Consider the following 9,575-nt stretch of genomic DNA (forward strand, 5'->3'; position numbering starts at 1 on the left):
TTCAACTTCAGCATTGAAATACTTGAAAACGTCCAAAGATTCAGACTTCTCATGAATTAAATATAGGTACCCATATCTCGAATAGTCGTCTATGAACGTAATAAAATATTGTTGTCCATTCCAAGAAGCCTAGGGAATGTACCACAAATGTCTGTATGTATTAGTTCTAAGATGTTTAAGCATCTGTTGGCACCTAATTTTCTTATGTTTGTCTATTTTCCCTTAATACATTCCACACAAACGTGGAAGTTACTTAAATCAAGGTAATCAAGAATTTCATCTAATACAAGTATCTGAATTCTTTGTTTAGATATGTGACCTAAATGTTTGTGCGATAACATAGCGGAATTCTCATTTAATTTACGGTTTGTACCACATGAATTAGATAGCAGGATCTTGTTAAATGAAGTAAAAGAATCTAACATATATAGATTATCAATTAAAGAACCGGTACCAATAAGCTTAAAATCTTGAAGAAGACTAACTTTATTATTTCTAAAAGAACAAGAAAAACCAAATTTGTCCAAACTTGAAATAGAAACTAAATTTCATTTAGTTTAGGTTATCATTTAAACACGATCCACCTGTATGTCTCCACATAAATGTTTAAGTTATAACGATAACCATGGATGTTAGTTTATTGGTTTGTGATTAATGCAACAAAAATATCACATATTTCATAGACAAAAGTGAATAAAATATCATATATTAGTAATCACAGAAATGTTTGTTCATACAAGGTTTACAAACTATAGAACCCTACGAGATTTAGGATATCAACCACAACATCTCGAACACTTTAGCTGTGAGAACCTTTGTAAACAGATCAGCAATATTGTGCTCCGACGCGATCTTCGTGACAATCACATCACCTTGATGCATAATCTCTCGAATCTAATGATATTTTCGTTCTATGTGTTTGCCTCTTCGGTGACTCCTAGGTTCCTTAGACTTTGATGGACAAAGACATATTTAGAACAACTTCCAAATTAGTAAGGAACTTCGTAAGCCAAACAACTTCTTTAACAACTTCACAAGCAACTATGTATCTGGCTTCCATAGTAGAGTCTGTGATGCATCCTTACTTGATGCTTCGCCATATTATAGCTCCTTCATCAGAGTGAACATTGACCCTGATATGGAATTTCGAGAATCCCAATCAGTCTGAAAGTCAGAGTCTGTGTATCCTGTAAGGATCAAATCCTTATCTTCATACACGAGCATATAGTCCCTTGTTCTCCAAAGATACTTGAGGATCATTTTGACCGCCGTCCAATGATCTAATACTGGATTGGACTGATATCAACTGACAATCTCTACTACATAGCAAATGTCAGGTCTAGTACATAACATTGCATACATAAGGCTACCAATAGCCGATGCATAGATAATCCATCTTATTTCCCTAGCCTCTTGAGGAGTCTTAGGACACTGTTCTTTAGACAATACAATTCCATGGCTGAAAGATAATAAACCCTTCTTGGAATTGTGCAATGAATATCTGACAAGCATCTTGTCAATATACAATGCCTGAGACAAGGCCAACCTTTTGTTCTTACGATCCCTTATAATCTGGATCCTTAGAACAAACTGTGTCTCTCCTAAATCTTTCATTTGGAATTGGGTGCTAGCCATTTCTTAACATCAATAAGAAAACCTACATCATTCCTAATGAGTAGGATATCATCTACATGTATCACGAGGAAAGCTACTGAGCTGTTGATGATTTTCTTGTAAACACAAGGCTCATCAATATTTTGATCAACACCATAAGATTTGATTGCAGTATCAAATCTCATATTCCAAGCTCGAGATGCTTGTTTCAGTCCATAAATGGACCAATTAAGCTTGTAGACCTTTTACTCTTGATCTTGTTCAATGAATCTTTCTGGTTGAATTATGTAGATGTTCTTCTCGAGATTACCATTCAAAAAGACAGTTTTGAAGTTCATTTTCTATATCTCATAGTCATAATATGTGGCTATGGACAAGAGAATCCTGATAGACTTTAACATGACAATAGGTAAAAAAAAGTTTCTTCATAATCCACTTCCTCAACCTAGGTATAATCCTTTACCACAAATCTAGCTTTAAAGGTTTGTACCTTTCCATCTATACCTCGTTTCTTCTTGTAGATCCATTTACAATCTATAGGTTTTACCCCATCAGGTTTATCTACAAGCTTCTAGAAAGAATTGAAGTACATGGACTCCACTTCTTTATCCTTGTCAACATCTTCCATTGCTTGCTTATAAGACAATGGATCCTCAACACCATCATCAGATATGATGTTTTGGGATTCTGTTAAACCCACGTCGAGGCAATCTCAATTCTTAAGATGGATGACTAGATGAACCGACATCAACAACCCTTATTGATCTATCAGCCTGTTGAATAACTCTTTTAAAGTCTCAGCAGTCTCATTAGAAATCTCATTTAAAACAACTTTACTTCGTGGTTTATGATCCCTCATGTGATCTTCTTCCAAGAAGGTAGCGTTTGTTGATACAAACACTTTATTCTCACTTGGATCATAGAAGTATCCACCTCTCGTTTCCTTAGGGTAACCTAAAATAGGAACACTTTTGAACGAGGTTCCCACTTTTTGGGGTTTGCCATAAGCACATGGGTTAGACATCCCCAAATCCTGAAGTGGCGTAAACTACCTTTACAACCTCTCCGTAACTCAAAAGGTGTTTCAGAAATACTCTTTGAGGGAACGTTGTTCAAAATATAAACTGCAGTCTCTACTGCATATCCCCAGAATGAGTCTAGAAGATGAGCATAACTCATTATAGACCGAACCATGTCCAATGGGGTTTTGTTTCTCCTTTCTAATACACCAGTCTACTGAGGTATATTTGGGCTGAGAGTTGGGACGTGATTCCTGTTGAGATTGGTGTTCTAGTTCTCTCGGAGTATTGTAGTTTGTAAACTATACACATTGTTATGAATAAAATAAGAGTTATTTTATTTGGCATTTACTCATATCCAATAAACAAAGCTCCATGGTTATTGTATGTAAACTTAAGCATGTATATGAGATATACAAGTGGATCATGCCTTAAGTGATAACCTAAAAAAGTCTACAGTATAAGGATTAAGGAGGGATACCTAATCCTGGTGACATTACAAATACGACCCGCTTTGTAGAGGTTTACAAGTGTTGTGAACTACTATAGATAGTAGATCCTGACCATTCATGTGGAGATATGCGAGTGGGGGTGTCCTATACAAAGATTTTGTATAAGACCGAACCACGAGATGACTAGTCTCTTTATATAACACCGTTGATACTTGAGACTTACATCTCACCTAAATGACCATAGGTGTCATGACCTCAATCCTGAGTGTTTGGGAACTCCTACCTTTGAGGGCGGTCCTTTGATTAGTATGGGTGAGAGTGGCTAGATTGTCAACTTAACATGCCTACCTTTTTGGGGATTTGTCTGATTTGGGAGCTGGGAACTCAGTTACACAAGATGGAATTCACCCCTTCCCCAAAGTAGGGGTAAGTAGATAGATTACTCCCTTAAGGGCTAATTTCGGGTCTTGAACATTGTGGCCATAACTTTTCTTTGGAATAGATGACTCAGTTATAGTAGGACTATACTTATGTTCATTAGAGGGATCAGTGGTACTTAAGGAGTTAGATGTAATTACAGGGACATAACGATTATTGGCCCAGCTGTACTTACGAGCGATCTATGAAGGGTTATCGCATTGTTGTTTGGTTAATATGGACACAAAATATATCTGTAGTAAGGAGTGCATCTATCGGTCTTTAATGAAGTGTCCGACAATTAACGAATGGTGGATCCCATGACTAAAGAGTTTAGTCAGTTATTCACGTACCGTTGGAACTTCAAGCTACAGGTCCATAAGATCCCTTTGGTAGCTCAATGGATTCAAGTTGAGAATCAGTTCTTAATGTTGATTTGAAAGGTTCAAATTGACAAGAGGAAATTCGATTATGTACGATATGATTGGTGTGATGTATGAGATACATCAAGTGGATGATTAATGTAAATGAGATTTATATTAAGTACCATGAAATAGAAAAAGAACTATGGTTTATATGTTTCATGAGATGAAATATTAAAACTATAGGTTATAAATGTAATATGGTAAGTTGGTTATCATATATATTTTTAATAATATTAATTATTGGATGAGTATATCTTTTTCTCTAATAACCATTTGAGTGGGAAGTTATTGGTGGTTTCATGGTAACCGTGAGATAAAAGGAAAAATGTCTTCCTAAATTTAGTAGAATTGCAAGAGTTGTTATTCTCTGTAGAACTCACGGATCGCTGTCAAGTGAGAATTATTTTCACTAAATGATAGCTGAAAGAGAGACTAATGATCATGGAGTGACATTATGCGATAGTTCACTCGGCTGATCGTAGCTAAACGATCATAGGGCTTTTCCTATACGATAGCTTGCCTTCTTCTAAAAGATTGAGCATTCTTCTATACAATAAACACTTGTCATCTCCCACTTGCTCAATCATGTATACGATTGTTACTCCTCTGGTCTTTTCCTCTAACCAAGTCTACACAGAGTCAACACTTCTGAATTCTCACATCGAGAATATCAAGGTAGCCATTATGGTGGTGTCCTCATTCAACTCGACTAAGTTCAAGATTTTGGAGGCCATTCGTTGGGTTTGTGATCTTGGAGATCGTTGAGCTCGTGGTTGTTGTTGATCATGCAGTGTTGCAGTCGTTGTGTTCGAGCGTTCATGTGTTGCTATCTTGAAGACTGAACGAGCATTCGTGATCAAGGGAGTTTGAAGCATGAGTCTTCAAAGGTATGTATAATCTTTCCCTTGATTATCTTGTAAAGCATGCTGTAATTTCGTATTGTGTATGGCTTGTAAGTTTCCATTTCTTGACTGTCATTATTATTGTTCAATTTCGAATGAAATTTGGAACGATCATTCCGCTACTCATGAAAATCTTCATGTCTGATTTCCTTCAATTGGTATCAAAGCCATGTTGTTCTGATATTCCAAATTTCACTTCTGTTTGAACTCCTTTTACAGTCGTGGTGGGTTTTCTGCATTGCGTTTAAGTGTTAAATGCATTTGTGGATGGTGTTGATGAATGTTTTCAGGTTAATTGCCTCTATTTAAAGCTTTCTTTTAATTACAAAGTGTTAATTTGTAAGGGCCCCTGTGTTTTTGGGCATAATTAACAAGCAATCGAGTCTGTATTTCAAAGTGTTTGAGTTTGTCAAGTCATTCATTATGAAGTTTCAAAGTATGGAGATGCGGTTCTCAGCAAAGAAGAAGACCAAGAGTTGGTCTTATCGTGTAGCCTATGGTAAATGATCATTGGGATTTGACTAAACGATCGTGTAGATTTTTCTATTCGATCGTGTAATATTTACTAAACAATCGTTCAGCTAATGTGAACGATGGGGTAAAGTGTTTACTCTATTGCGTAGCATTGGTTGCCCAATCGCGTAGACGTTGGAGGTAAACGATCGAGTGGGAGCATTTGATGCTCATCATTTAACAAAAGACGCGCGCACTAAACGATCGTGTAGTTAGTATGCCTCATCGTATAGTTACTGACTACATGATCACGCGGTATACGATACTTAGGTGCTTACTTAGCGATTGTTTAGACGATTGTGCTTCACCGCATTGTTGTTGTTTAGACGATCGTTTAAGGCTTGTGTTGCGTTGCGCGCTGCACGATCGCGTACCTCATGCTTTATCGCATAGTAAAAGGTACGCAATTGTTTAGCTTTGGAAGTGTTGGTAAACGATTGAGTAAAGCGTTTACTCTTTCATGTGGGCGATCATAAGGTTTTTGGTATACGATCAGTGGAGACGCGGACTTCGACCGGACGATTCAAGACCCAGTTTTCCTGTTTGAACCGAAGACTCTTCGCATTTGTTATAGTTAGCTTTTTTTTTGTTTTTTTGAGATTTTGTGGCTAATTATCCCGGTTCGTCAACTTTTGTTGTTTATTCATGCATCATGTATTATAAGTGTTATAATATGGAATGATGAAATTATAAGAGAGCATGCACATGCATCATGAAATATAAGAGTTATATTTATGCATGCGGTAAGCATATTCATGCATCATCTTTATATTATAAGCATTATAGTATAAGGGTGAATGGAAGCATGTTTTGTTTGGTTCGTTGTTGTTTTGTATAAGAGTTATACAAAAGTAGCAATGAATGAACAATGCATGAAGCATGACACTTGAGTTATTTATAAGCATTATGAATGCATTGTATGTCTTTGCTTTGCGTTGTGAATGGTTTTGGTTGTTTCTGTTATAAGCGTTATAATAGAAATTACAACTAAAATCGATAAGAAAGAGTTGGATGCGAACTTAGGCGAACTCATGTTTTAAAAGGGTTTTAAAATTGGATTGAGATAGACCTAAGTTCAAGGTTCTAATGAGATTAGCAACCTAGTTTAATCTTTTTAAATCGGTTTAATATGATTAAATTGATTGGCATAAAAGATTAAAATGGTATTAAATCTATCTATAAGGGACCTTTTGTCTAAAATAGTGTGTCTAGGTTGGAGTACTTAAGCTGACGGAAACAGAACACCCCTGCCTGGAAACCTATCTGGAAAGTTAAATTAGATAGATTTTCTGCAAGCATGTGACAGCTCATCAAAGACTCCATTAAAGAGTTTAATGGATGATGATCAAAAGTTGTTCAACTATTCAAGGTAAAAGTCACTCTTGGGCAAACCTAAAAGTCACTTAGTTAAAATTCTTAGCCGTGTTTTTTCTAAGTAAACTAAACCCTAGGTTATAAAATACTCAGTGAGAGAAAGAGATATATATGATATGTCAATGATTCCACTCACGTTTCTCCCTGAATGTTCACGCCGTGAGATTCATGCTTGGCCTCGTGGTGTCCTGGGAGCATCTCCCTTCGGATGGTGTTTGCACGAGTCAATATCAAGCTAGACAGAGAGAACTATCCTCAACGGTTTCTTCTTCATGTCTGATTGAACAAAATTATATGATAAAGCTGGTTATTCCATTTCCTTTCCTGAGAATAAACACTGGTTTCCATAAATCCCCTACATTCGTCTTGGCCCAGATCTAGAACTATCCTTAACAGTTTGTTTTTCCAACCGGAAGACCAGTCCCTGGCTTTGGAAAACTACTTTATTCTCAGAGAAGGAAATGGAATAATTTTGTTCAATCAGACATGAAACAGAAATTAGGTTCCTCTTGATATGAAGAACTACATATATGTTATCCAATAACATATATCGTTTCTTGTCCAAAAATAACTTAAGGCGCCTACAGCAACAACTGAAATGGCCTCACCAATACCGACTCTAAAAGTCATCTCTCCAGCTTCCAACTGTTTCTAGGAACTAAATCCTTGATGGGAAAAACACAAGTGGTTAGTAGCCCCTAAATCAATTATCCAGACAGAATCAACATTCTCTACTAAGCACATCTCAAAGACAAATAAATCATATTTATCATCTTTGGAGTTTTTCCTTTTCTGGAGAGTAGTGGGATCAGTATTAGAACCCATATCATGAACTCCAAGTTTCATCTTAGAGGACAATCTTCGATGAAGAACTTCATCAAAGTTGGCAACAATTGCTTTCTCTGTTAGTCCCTTGACATTCAATGTGGACTGGAGATTATCTTGGGAATTGACACTACTAGTTTTATTGTCATCAATCCCATTTTGCTTGAATGGTGAGAACTTACGTTCATACAATTCTCGCATTGATTCTATGATCTCATGTGCAATGATCACATTCTCAAACCTTTTGGCCAACGCATTAGGTATGCTTGCCAAAATGTGAATTCGGGCCCTCGAATTAATCTTCATCCGCACCTCATATGCATTACGAACATTTTATGGTGCATCAGGGGTTAGGACTTAAGGACAATCCTCATCCATGACCATTTTGAGGTTCTTTACCACGAAAAATATTTTAATGGATTCTTTCCACGTCATGTAATTAAAACATGTCAAACTTAAAAATACAACTAATGAAGAATCAATAATTTTAGCAAAATCTAAATGAACCGCATTTAACATCTAATTCTGCAATGATGCTTCAGTGATTTAGAACAAAAGCCACCAAAGGGTAGTCAATTACTCCCTTCACTGAATTGAGATACTCTCAACCAATCATTACACCACAATAACTCTTATTCCTATAGTGATCAGTCATCATTTATTTGGTCAAGAAATCATTAACTTGCTTAACAATTTCTCGTAAGTGTGACCCTTCATTTTAGATCCTAGAGTTCCACCCCAATGAGGCAACCAAAGGGAAAAATCGATTGAGGCAAAAACTAAAGCGACCCTATCCATTTCTAGAGTTCGCCTTGATATTGACCAACTACTCAAACCATCCAAAAGGGTACGCTCCCAGGGTGCCTCGAGGCCATGGAAGAAGGTCTCATAGTACAAACCAATGAAAGAGACCGTAAGATATGTTGGCACATATCCTTTTCCCACTTACTATAAATACTCTCTCCATTCACCTTGATATTGACCCATGTAAACATCATCCGAAGGAGGACACTCCCAGGGCACCTCAAGGCCAAGCATGAGTCTCACGATGTGAATATTAAGGGTGAAACATGAGTGGAAAATGACATATCATATACATTTTTTCCTCTCACTGAGTATTAACAACCTAAGGTTTAATTTTACTTAGAAAAAATACGGATAATTATTTTTACTAATTGATTGTTTAAGTTTTCCCAAAAGTAAAACTTACTTTAGAAAGTTAAACAATTTTGATTAACATTCATTAAACCGCAACTCCACTGCCAAATCGGTATGCGTTTAGTCTAAGAAATAATGCATTGCTCGTAGTTGGATGTCCGCATGACACACGTGGGGGCAAGCCAAAACGAAGGCAAGGCAATTGGATCAGCGCAAGGTCAAAAAAAAATAAGCAATGAAGAAAATTTTTGTGCAAGGATAAAATCATTTGACACCCTGGTAGAAAATTTTTCTTTTTTTGAAATAAATCATGCGATGTTCTGGAATTTAGTAAAGTCCTTTTGAAAGTTAAAATTGCAGTCCCTAGGTCTTAGAAATATTTTAAGAAGAAACTTGAATAAAACTTAAGAAAATTTTAGTATATAGGATTTGAATGAAGTATCCTCGAGAAGTCTAGGAAAAGAACTTTGCAGTTGACTCGCTAAAGGAATCTTTAGCTTATGCTTGAGAATAAGCATTGTTTAAATTTGGGAGTGTGATAACGGGCAGAAATGCACATTATCATAGTGCTAAGTTCTTAAACAATGTTGGATGGCGTTGATGAAATATGTTAAATTGCATCCATTAAACATAAATTCTATAATATTGCGGTCGCATGCGTTCAACGCATTATAACTATTGATTTTTGTATTTTTGTGTAGAATATGCGTTAACGCAATGCAAAGATTGCGATCATAGGAATTCATTGGTCGAGCGTAACTTCACCACAAGGCTTTGCGTTGATCGTGCTCGCAAACATTCGCCCGAGAAGGATTGCCGCAACTTGGTTAGCACAACATGGTGGGCGCATCTAGGTGAAAGGCCAATTAAGAGCGA

This window comes from Benincasa hispida, chromosome 6 (genome assembly GCF_027475165.1).
Source record: "Benincasa hispida cultivar pf3 chromosome 6, pf3_genome.v1.1, whole genome shotgun sequence".
Taxonomy (NCBI): Eukaryota; Viridiplantae; Streptophyta; class Magnoliopsida; order Cucurbitales; family Cucurbitaceae; genus Benincasa; species Benincasa hispida.